The sequence below is a fragment of the Capricornis sumatraensis genome, chromosome 6 (genome assembly GCF_032405125.1).
Source record: "Capricornis sumatraensis isolate serow.1 chromosome 6, serow.2, whole genome shotgun sequence".
NCBI classification, from domain to species: Eukaryota; Metazoa; Chordata; class Mammalia; order Artiodactyla; family Bovidae; genus Capricornis; species Capricornis sumatraensis.
In genome coordinates, this window is record NC_091074.1 from 68,005,664 (window position 1) to 68,017,482 (window position 11,819).

Here is an 11,819-nt window from a genome sequence, read left to right on the forward strand (position 1 = left end):
TGAATTCTGTACACTCTGTTATGCTTACTTTGAGCACAGGTTCAACCTTCTCCTTGTGACTAAACATTCTTGCAGTAGATATAGAACAAGATTCTTTTTTTTTTGCCCATTATATTTCCTACACGACAAAAGAAGTTTTCAAATTCACTTCTACTTCAGTCTCATCTTCCCTCATTTTGCATCAGAAGCATGACTGGGCTATTATTGGAAAGTCCCTTGAGTGACCACTTAAGCTTGGTGTTGTGCTAGGCAGTGTATAGTGCATTTCATTAGCCTGGTGCCAGATTCCTAAATTCTTACCAGTAACAGGTGTGTTATCATGTCTGTGTGCATGAATGTTCTCATATACATGCACATACCAAAGTACACAGACAATAGAACCATATGTCAGTATATGACTATGAATATGTCTATTCAGTATATTTTACATTATGAGCAAGCCAAATACATTTGGGAGTGGAAGGTGAGCATGGGTAGATTCATAGCTAGGATAGAAGGTTGAGAGACAATATCCTTTGCCATTCTGTATTAAGATGAGGAGGAGAGGAATCATTCTTCTGGAGAGGAAGGGACAGTTTGAAGGCGACTGAGTTTCAAGAGTTGAGAGACATGACTTGTAAGGCTGTGGTGAATGGCGAGAGGATGGGATGAAGGGACCAGAGTCTGAAGAATAAATAGTTGCTGTACTCAGACAACTCATAAAGATTCTTTGGTTGTAGTACCAATTTCAACCATAGGCAGGTTTCCATTGATAACCTATATTGAAATTGCCCTGTGTCGTCGCTGTACCATTGGAACTACTACCAAATTTTTCTTTTTAACTTTTTTTGCTTACGAATTGCTGTGTAAATGATACCCTCCACCACTAATAATTAACCCCCAGCTAAACACTATTAATTCTGAGTTTCTTATCTATTTAGATGGTTTAATTTTTCAACCTTGCCCCACAGTCTACTTGTGATAATAGTAACCTTTGAAATTCCATTTATGACTTTCATTTTTATCTCACTTGTGAATTGCTCTTTTCTTAAAGTTATAGACTCAAAACTAGATACTGAGAAGGCATCTGCTTCTTTATTATCTCTGAAATATGACCAAGGAGGTCTCTGCTTGACTGTCTCTACTGAATGGAACGGATTACTGCCATCTGTAGTGGAAGTGGCCATTCTGTGGTCAGCTAGCTTTAAGTTACTCGCGGGTTGTTCAGCCGAAGTCTGCCTTGCTAGCATCTCATCCATTCCCACAATTCTGCTCTTTGAAACAGTATGGGGAAATTGACTAGTTTTTCAATGCAGCAGCTCTTTAAAGATTTGAAAGAGTTTGTTTTTTTGTTAGCTATTTACGCTTTTTTCCTTTACTCTCGCACAGTTCAATAGAACTTTTCTATTATGCTGGAGGTGTTCTCTACCTGTCCTGCATAATCAGTAGCCAAAGCCACATGTGCCTGTTGAGCACTTGAAATGTGGCTAGTGTGACTGAGGACTGGAATTTTAAATTTTAGTTAATTTAAATTTAAATGGCCAGATGTGACTCTTGTGTTAGTGTAGTTCCAAACTCCACGAGTTAGTACACTGTCACACGACTGGCTGTCTTTCGGCTGCTCCAGGAATCTTATGGTCACCTCAGACACAGTAAAACATGTGTAACTGAGCTCTTTATCTGTCTGGAGGCCAGTCTTACATGTGGTCACAACTGGAAAAGAAACACAAACCCAACCCCAAAGCCCTGATGAGTAATGTCAGTTTTACTGGACGTTTCTTAGAAGAGATAGAAGAGGAAGGTTATATCTCATCTCCTATATTTCAAAAGCAACAATGAAAACAAAAATCCCTCCTTTAATCTCTGTCCCCGAGAGCCCCTGAAGTCCCTCTCGCTTACCTTTCCCCTTCCTTCTCCTCTCTGACCTTGCTCCTCCATGCTCCTAGAGCACCACCTTTGCCCCCTTCTCCTTGAAGAAGGGTTCCTGGGCGTGCACTTCCTCCAGCTCCCCTTCCCTTTCATTGTCTCTGCTCAGTGAAGCCAGGGAACTTTTTCTGCATCCAGCTTTCTTGGGGGGTGATTAGGGCTAGAAGGTCGTAAATAATTATATTTTCCCTTTCTTCACATAATTCCTGATTTCTTTCTAAGGGTCCTCTCTCTCTCTCTCTTTTTTTTTTTTTAATCATTGCTGAGAAATCCTTATTTATCACTGTTTAGAAGAAGTGTCTCTAACATTTTGTTTTCATTCCAGATCTATTCTTGGCAAATTCTAAAACTACTTCTTCACAGTTTCTTCATCTTCTTTCTTTTTGCTTCTATGATATTCTGATAGATTTATCTTCTCTTCCCTGGTCTTCATGGCCTACATCCACCGGGAGTGCAGCATTCGTTTCCCGCTGTGGTCACTCTGCCTTGTCCCCCCTTGATTCCCCTCTTAGCTCACCATTGTTGTCCATACCTGCCTCTCTTTATCATCTGTTATTTTCATCTCCTCCTTATCTGCATGTGTACTAAGTCGCTTCCGTCATGTCCAGCTCTGTGTGACCCCATGGGCTGTAGCCCGCCAGACTCCTCTGTCCATGGGATTCTCTAGGGAAGAATACTGGAGTGGGTTGCCATGCCCTCCTCCAGGGGATCTTCCCAGCCCAGGAAACAAACCTGTGTCTCTTATGACTCCTGCATTGACAGGCGGGTTCTTTACCACTGGCACCACCTGGGAAGCCCACCTTCCCATCTGCATTCTTTTTAAATCACTATTTAAAATAACCATTTAGGGGTCTCAAGTGATTCCAGGGGGTCTCATCAGTCTCTGTACTATGACCTAAGAATATGTAGGTAGCATTGATTTCTGTGGATTGGGAGGTGACGGGGTTGAGGGGCAGAATATCCTTTCAACCATGGCATTGCTGTTTTGGGCTGGATAATCCTTTGTTGCAGGGGTAGTTCTGTATACTGTTGGATGTTTAGCAGCATCCTTAGCCTCTACCCACTGCATGTTAGAGGTACCTTCTCAGATGTGACAGCCTAAAGCATCTCCAGACATTGCCAAGTGTTCCCTGGAGGGAAATTCTGTCCCTCACTCCCACCACATACAGAACTACCATGCTAGAATATCAGCTTTCTGAAATTGATCAATGGTGATACTTTTTCTCCTCAACTGCTGATGTGTTTGCTTAGCCCGAGTTTTCAAAAGTGTGATCTTTGTCTTAGGAGGTAGCTTCTTAAAATTTCAGGTTCGTGAGCTCTTCCTATATCTCCTGAATCAGAAACGCTAGAAGTAGAATCTGGAAATCTGATTTTTATAAGATACTACCCCCTTTCCCCAAAGTCTGGTAATTCTTATGCCCTAGGCTTGACCCTCTGTGGCATAACTGCTGCATTACCCGCATTTTTTCCCTGCAAGTCTTCCTGGTACTTCAGCTTTGCTTCCGCTCTTGGCCCCACAATGCCAACACAAATAGGGAGGCCTCAGGTTACTAGGACAACCAGGGCACAGGAAACCATAAAGTCTCAGCACTCCCACAGGCATCACAGACTGGCTATGCCAGCTTGCTTTCTCCTTAGGGACTCGGTCCTACTTCCTAATCCCCATCCCCAGATTACCCAGACTGGAAGAAACACAGGCCTAAGCTACACACCCTGATTTTGCAGACCTCATGGTAGAATATGGAATGGGTGGATGAAGAATTGTGAATGAAGCTTTCTTACTAACATTGGTATTCCAGGTCACCTTGGTGATAATTAAATTTTGTTACCTGTGAGAATTACATTCCTCTGAGAACTGATGAGATTACAAGCTTGGAGTCAGGCTGCTTCCATTTATTTATGTTATTTATACTTGTTTCTTTGGAGCTTGAGTCTTAGATCTTTTTGAATCCCTAGCTAGATGTTTTCACAATTTGCTTTGGGTTAAAAGATTTAGCAATCTACTTCTGACATACTGGGACCAGCTAATGGTTCAGTTCAGTTCAGTTCAGTCGCTCAGTCGTGTCCGACTCTTTGTGACCCCATGAACCGCAGCATGCCAGGCCTCCCTGTCCATCACCAACTCCCAGAGTCCACCCAAACTCATGTCCATTGAGTCAGTGTTGCCATTTAACCATCTCATCCTCTGTCATCCCCTTCTCCTCCTGCCTTCAATCTTTCCCAATATCAGGGTCTTTCAAATGAGTCAGCTCTTCGTATCAGGTGGCCAAAATATTGGAGTTTCAGCTTCAACATCAGTCTTTCCAATGAACACCCAGGACTGATTTCCTTTAGGATGGACTGATTGGATCTCCTTGCAATCCAATGGACTCTCAGGAGTCTTCTCCAACACCACAGTTCAAAAACATCAATTCTTTGGTGCTCAGCTTTCTTTACAATCCAACTCTCACATCCGTACATGACCACTGGAAAAACCATAGCCTTGACTAGATGGACGTTTGTTGACAAAGTAATGCCTTTGCTTTTTAATATGCTGTCTAGGTTGGTCATAACTTTCCTTCTAAGTTTAGTAAGAAAATAATGGTTTCCAGATAATGAATGTAGGTTCTATTGACACTTTATTATAGAGCTAGTCATTTGTTTCAAGGAAGACCATCTGATTTGATTAACTCTTTAAAGCCTTGAAGAAGTGCAGATCTCATTTTAGGTAGATGCTTAGAAAATGTTGATTCGATCCAGAAGTGGAGCTAGCCACCTTTGTGGAACATTCCTGGCAGGCCAGAACAAGAGAGAATAAGTGGGGTGGTGGGGGGTGGGAATAAAGTAGACATGAGAGCTCTTCTCAAGAAGAGAGCATAGACAGTGTCAGACTTTATTTTTTGGGGCTCCAAAATCACTGCAGATGGTGATTGCAGCCATGAAATTAAAAGACACTCCTTGGAAGGAAAGTTATGACCAACCTAGATAGCATATTCAAAAGCAGAGACATTACTTTGCCAACAGTGGTCCGTCTAGTCAAGGCTATGGTTTTTCCTGTGGTCATGTATGGATGTGAGAGTTGGACTGTGAAGAAGACTGAGTGCCAGAGTGCCAAAGAATTGATGTTTTTGAACTGTGGTGTTGGAGAAGACTCTTGAGAGTCCCTTGGACTGCAAGGAGATCCAACCAGTCCATTCTGAAGGAGATTATCCCTGGGATTTCTTTGGAGGGAATGATGCTAAAGCTGAAACTCTAGTACCTTGGCCACCTCATGTGAAGAGTTGACTCATTGGAAAAGACTCTGATTTTGGGAGGGATTGGGGGCAGGAGGAGAAGGGGACGACAGAGGATGAGATGGCTGGATGGCATCACCGACTTGATGGACATGAGTTTGAGTGAACTCTGGGAGTTGGTGATGGACAGGGAGGCCTGGTGTGCTGCAATTCATGGGGTCGCAAAGAGTTGGACACGACTGAGCGACTGAACTGAACTGAGCTTCACAAGGTGGAATAAGGACCTTCATTTCAGATGACAGTGATGGGGAACCAGTTTTGATTTAACAGGGAAGAACATTTGAACCGTTAGAGAATCTCAAATGGGAGTGAGCGGAATTGTTAGGCAGTGAATTGTTTGTGACTGTATTGCTCGCATAGAGGTTGGATTACCATTTGCACAAGATGTAGATGTTAAGCTGGATTTGCATGTAAAGAGAAACAGGTAGATTTATCAGAAGTCAGTTCATCCTTTCTAATTTGATTCTGTGGTAACTATTAAAATCATTACTGTTTTTCTAGACATCTCTGCCAAACTTACCCCCTTGAGTCATTGAATATTAGAGTTAAGTAGAGCCTTTAAAGATTTCTCAAATTTGTATCCTAGTCCTCTTGATTTCTCAAGAATGCCTCAGAGGTGTAACGAAGTGGCTGAGAGGTATAATTAAGGAGAGCTGGGGCTGTGAACCCTGTCCCTATGCGAGGAGCAGGGGTTTTGCTGGGAAATAAAAACTCTGAAACTTAAAGCCCTGCTATTTGAGGTTCTTCATTTTATTGGCAGAGAAAAAGATATGGAGCATGAAAGTATATTACCAAATATCACACAGCTAATAAATTTCAGTCTTGGAACTGAAGTCTAGCTCTTCTAATTCCAATCATTGTTTTTTCCACTCTACTAGTCTACCTTCTTAAGAATTCAGTAAAATTTCTCTCCGTTTTTCTGACCACCACTGTAATCTAGAGTGTTATTTCTTTAGACCTACTCCTCTATTAGCCACTGAACTAGTCTCCCTGCTGTCTGGGGTCTCCTTCTTGTCTATTATACTTGCTGTTGCCATGTTATTCTTCATGAAACATTGTCTTCATCATGAGATTTCTCTGCTCAAGAACCCTTATGTTGCCTGTAAGAACTTCAGAGCCTCACACGTAGTTGGCATTCTTTAGCATCCTTGTTCAGCCAGATGAACTTGAGCCCGTTCTCTTATGAGTAATAAATGGGCTATGTAATAGATTAACTGAATCCTACCCTATCCATAGACTCCAACTTTGGTATGATTTTTGTGTACATCTTTAATCAGAAATGATGAGATGATACAAAAGAAATAGAAGGTCACAGCCCAGGAAAAGCATGTTGTGTAACAACATGTATAACGTAATCCAATTTATATGACACATACATGCATTTTTTAAAAACAAAAAAGGGATATGTAGAAATTGGAACAACAATAACAACAACAACAACACCCAACTGGTAACAGACATTAACTCTGATGTAGGGGGGAATTAAAAAAGAATGAGGGTTAGGGGAGGGAGGTGGGAAACTTAAAATATGTATTTCAGCACGGAGGAAATCCTCACAGGATGGATGGGAAACCTAAGGGACGAGGCTTGGAACTGACAAGAGAAAGAAACTGCTTGGTTGTCTTGCCTGGCTCCACTGCAAGCCATGTCTTTGCTTCTTGCAAAGAAATAAAGTTCCGTGAGATTATTTGATTGGCCAAGCTAAAGTCAAGGGCCATCTCTATCAGGATAGAGAGAGAAAGGGTCTAGGGGAAGGAGTCCCTAGCATATCCCTTGGTTTCTGTCAAGGGAGGACAGACATTTAATTTTATTCTCCCCACAGGGCTTTGTACAGAGCAGAAGAGTTAATTGCTGGACAGGACATTAGTGTACTATTACGCAATGGCAACCCACTCCAGTACTCTTGCCTGGAAAATCCCATGGACGGAGAAGCCTGGTGGGCTGCAGTCCATGGGGTCACTAAGAGTCGGACATAACTGAGCGACTTCACTTTCACTTTTCACTTTCATGCATTGGAGAAGGAAATGGCAACCCACTCCAGTATTCTTGCCTGGAGAATCCCAGGGACAGAGGAGCCTAGTGGGCTGCCGTCTTGGGGTCGCACAGTCAGACATGACTGAAGTGACTTAGCAGCAGCAGCAGCAAGATGCTGAAACTAGAAATGACAAGAGTTCATTGAATTCAGTCACCCTCCCCCACTTCTTATCTATCAGTACATCCAGATCCTAGGCCTTCCTTTTCTTTAGGTTCAACCAAGCCCCCTGGTGTGGTTTTAACCTTTACTAGTGGAGGAGTAATGAGTTAAGGGGATGGGGGAAAGGAGAAGAGTAAGGTAAGGCAGGTGGAGAGGGAAGTTAGCAGATTTACTTTGCTTTCTTCCCTTTCTGTGCTTGCAGAGAAAGCCTTTTCAGTGACTGACAGTTTTTTGTTTTTTGTTTTTTTTTAAAAGATCATAACAAGCATTTGTGAGCCTAATTACAAATAAAAACCTTATCTGTCTGGCTATTCTAACAACCTACTCCTCTGATGGAGAAACTATTCTTCCACTGTGTACCACATAGAGTATGGTCAGGGAGGCATTTCTGTCCATCTGCCTGCCATGTGTGTGTGTTGCCCTCTTTCGAAGGTCCAGGTGCCAGTCAGAGTATATGCCAGAAGTATTTTTTCTTACAGTGGGGATTCTTTACTTTTGAAGCATTAACCTGATAAAAAATACCTTTCTTCACTTTTTAACATGGGCTTCCCTGGTGGCTCAGCTGGTAAAGAATCTGCCCACAATTCGGGAGACCTGGGTTCGATCCCTGGATTGGGAAGATCCCTTGGAGAAGGGAAAGGCTACACTCCAGTATTCTGGCCTGAGAATTCCATGGACTGTATAGTCCAGGGGGTTGCAAAGAGCTGGATATGACTGAACGACTTTCACTTTCACTTTAACATAGCTCAGGCCTGACTTTTTGAAAATTAACTCCAGTTAATCACAAGAGGGTGTACAAATTCAAACTCTAACTTCTGTGAATTGCAAAGCAAATTCCTTGATTTTCTGCTGGTAAGAGAATCTGTTCCTCTGGTATGTTTCAGAGGCTGATGGATCGAGGATACCCTTATCCTACAATGGACTGATTAACTTTTGTAATGACTTGTTGGCCAGCCACTATTGATAACAAAAAAGACTTAACTCCTTAACTGTTGTAAAATAATTATTTTTTCAACTTTATTGAAATATAATTTACATACAAGATGCACCCATTTTATTTATTTTTTAATTTTATTTTTTTGCTTAAAAATTTTTAAATTGTCTATCAGGTGAGTGTGACAGAAGTATTGTTAACTTTGTGAGAAAAACATGCTAGTAATATCTGGTGGCTCATAGCCAACTTTCAGTGCTTATAGTCTCTTCATATAATTACTCACGGTAATCCCTTTTATATAAGCATCTTAAAAACCTGCTTCTCTCACTAACCAAGCCTGACCAGTTAGAAGAGTTTTAAAAGGACAACAAATCTTTTTAAATTACAGAAGTAATACGCATCTGTGAAAAATTCGAACAAGATGAACCCATTTTAAATGTGTACTCAGTGAGTTTTGACAGGTATCTACGTCTGTGTAATCACCTCTGCAGTCAGTATGAAGAACATTTCCGTCACCCTCCCCAAATCTCTCTCTGCCCATTGCAGTCGTCTCTCTCTGCCCAACCCCAGACATCCAGTGATCAGATTTCACTGCAGATGAGTTTTGCCTACTGTTGAGCTTCATATAAATGGAATCATATGGTATGTATCCCGTGTATGGCTTCTTTAATTCAGCGTTATGTTTTTGATATCCATCCATGTTTCTGTGTATATCAATAGTTCATCCCTTCTGTTGTGGGGTAGTATTTCATTGTTGAATATACCACAGCTTATCCATTCAGCTGTTGATGGACATTTGTTTCCACCTTCCAGTTTTGAACATTCCCATACGAGTCTTTGTGGATATGTATGCACTTTCCTTGGACAGAACTTGGAGTGAAATCTTAGATCCTGTGGTAAATGAATGTTTAACTTGATAAAAACTGCCAAATTTCTCCAAAGTGGCTGTACGATTTTATAGTTACCAGCATTCTGTGAAAATTCCAGGTTTCTGCATCTCCATCAGCACTTGGTATTGTCAGTTAAAAAAAAATTATTTTAGTAGGTGTGTAGTGGTATCTCATTGTGGTTTTAGTTTGCATTTTCTCAATGACTAATGATACTGAACATCTTTTCATGTGTTTAGTTGCCACCTATCTTAAATTTGGTGAAGTCTTTTTAAATCTTTTGCCCATTTAAAGAATTGGAATGTTTGGCTTCTTGTTATTGCATTGCAAGAGTTCTTTATATATTCTTTTTATTATAAAGGTTTTAAAATAGTTTGGATACAAGTCTTCTGTGAGTATATGAATTGAAAGTATTTGCCCATGTTAGTGACCTGCCTTTTTATGGTATCTTTTGAAGACCAGAAGTTTAAATTTTTGATGAAGTCTAATTTCTTACTTTTTCCTTATCTAGTTAGTCCTTTTTGTGCCTTGCATAAAAATTTTTTGTTTATACCAAACTCACAGAGATTTTCTCCTGTGTTTTCCTCTGTATCTAGAAGTTTTATAGTTTTAACTTTCACATTTGGGTTTGTTGATGTTTATGATCCATTTTGGTCACTTCTTAACTTTGTCTTCACTGCACAGCAGATGCAGTAGGAAAGGAAGAATCTAAAATAAAGACCTCTCTCAAAAACTGATACACTCTAGGACAGAATTATTAAACTTTTCTTCTGTGTCTTGTTGTCTTCGTCTAATATTGTGTACTAACTATTCACTAGTAAAATATGTGTCATCACCTGCTGTGTGAATCAGGCACTAGAGATACATTAGTAAACACACTAGACAACATCCTTGCTCCACAGATTTCACGTATTAATGGGAGAGGCTGTGTTTTAGTGAGTAGCTACTGTGTGCATGGCAAAGTCAAGAAAACATTACTGCCTCCATCTCTGATTCCTCAAGTATTAGATCCTTCGCAATATACTTATTATATGATTGAGCAAGAACCTCTTTCCACAAAGGGTCACTAATCTGTAGAGAAAAGGGGATCTCAGGCTGTGTACAGCCTGCTACAATGCAACACAGGAAGGAAACTTGTAAGCGGGCTCGCGCTCCTGTTACTACTAAGGCGTAGTGACTGCACTTAACGTTCCCCACCTTGGTTTAAGCTGAACAGTATCTTGGAGTATCTTTGTCTCCAGTCCTACTTCTGATGTCTTTGCCAAAAGAGTTCAGTAATTGTATCTTCAAATAACTCCTCAATCTCTTTCCTGATAGCCAGAGAGCCAGATATCTTCTATAACTAACCATTCATATGTCCTTTAAAACTAGTCATAATTTATTTGTGTTAATTATTCCACCATTGTTCAAGCCACTGCAAACATCAGTAATAATTACTGCTTACTATGAACATTTATAAACTAGCACTAACGTTAGATAACCAGAGAGGAAGTTGTATTAATTCAGAGCAGAATGAGATCACTCTGGCTTGTTGTTGTTTAGTCACACAGTCATGTCTGACTCTTTGCAACTCCATGGACTGTAGCACGCCAGGCCTCCCTGTCCCTCACCATCTCCCGAAGTTTGCCCAAGTTCACGTCCATTGCGTCAGTGATGCCATCCAGCCATTGCATCCTCTGACACCCCCTTCTTCTTCTGCCCTCAATCTTTCCCAGCATCAGGGACTTTTCCAATGGGTTAGCTGTTCACATCAGGTGACCAAAACACTGTAGCTTCAGCATCAGTCCTTCTGATGAGTGTGCAGGGTTGATTTCTCTTAAGATTGACTGGTTTGATCTTCTTGTTGTCCAAGGGACTCTCAGGACTCTTCTCCAGCACCAAAGTTCAAAAGCATCAATTCTTTGGTGCTCAGCCTTCTTTACGGTCCAGGTCTCACAACCATACGTGACCAGTGGCTTAGGCTGACCTTTAAAGAAGAAACAAATCTTGAACTAGACCTGAAAGATAAGTAGGAATTTGGCAGATATCAATAAGGAGGGTTGATTAATTTGGATTAAAGGATTCAAGAAAGAAGAGATTAAGGACCAGCACACACACCATGTGTATCATCAGTCGCCTTCGTCTATCAACAGTGGATGTCTAGACCATTGTGGCCCTCATTCTTACTGAGCCTGGACACAGCCCAGTAGGACTGGAACTGTATAATAAGGGGGAAAATGTAGACATTAAGTGGAGAGAAGCTCAGTGAAAATGTTTGACCCTGGAGGTTAAGATGTGGGTCATCTCCATGTGGAACAGAGAAGCCCTTGGTACAGAGACTGTGAACGGTTCCTGTTGCATCTGTGCTGAAAATGCAAGTATCTGAGAACTGTGATAGGCTTTACAACCAGGCTCAGGAAGATAGTGCTGGGAAAGACAATGCAATTTAGTCTGCCAGAGGGTGCTACTCAGGCTATTTCTAGGCTCAGAATGACCCAAGAGTTGCACCAGTCAGCAGAATATGCAGCAAACAGGGGCAAAGGAACATTGTCCTAGAGATGTCGGAAGCCAGAGGATCACCTGCTCAAGGAGTTCAACTCTATCCTGCTGCTATGAAGTCCCCTTCCGTCTAACATCCAGATCCATCT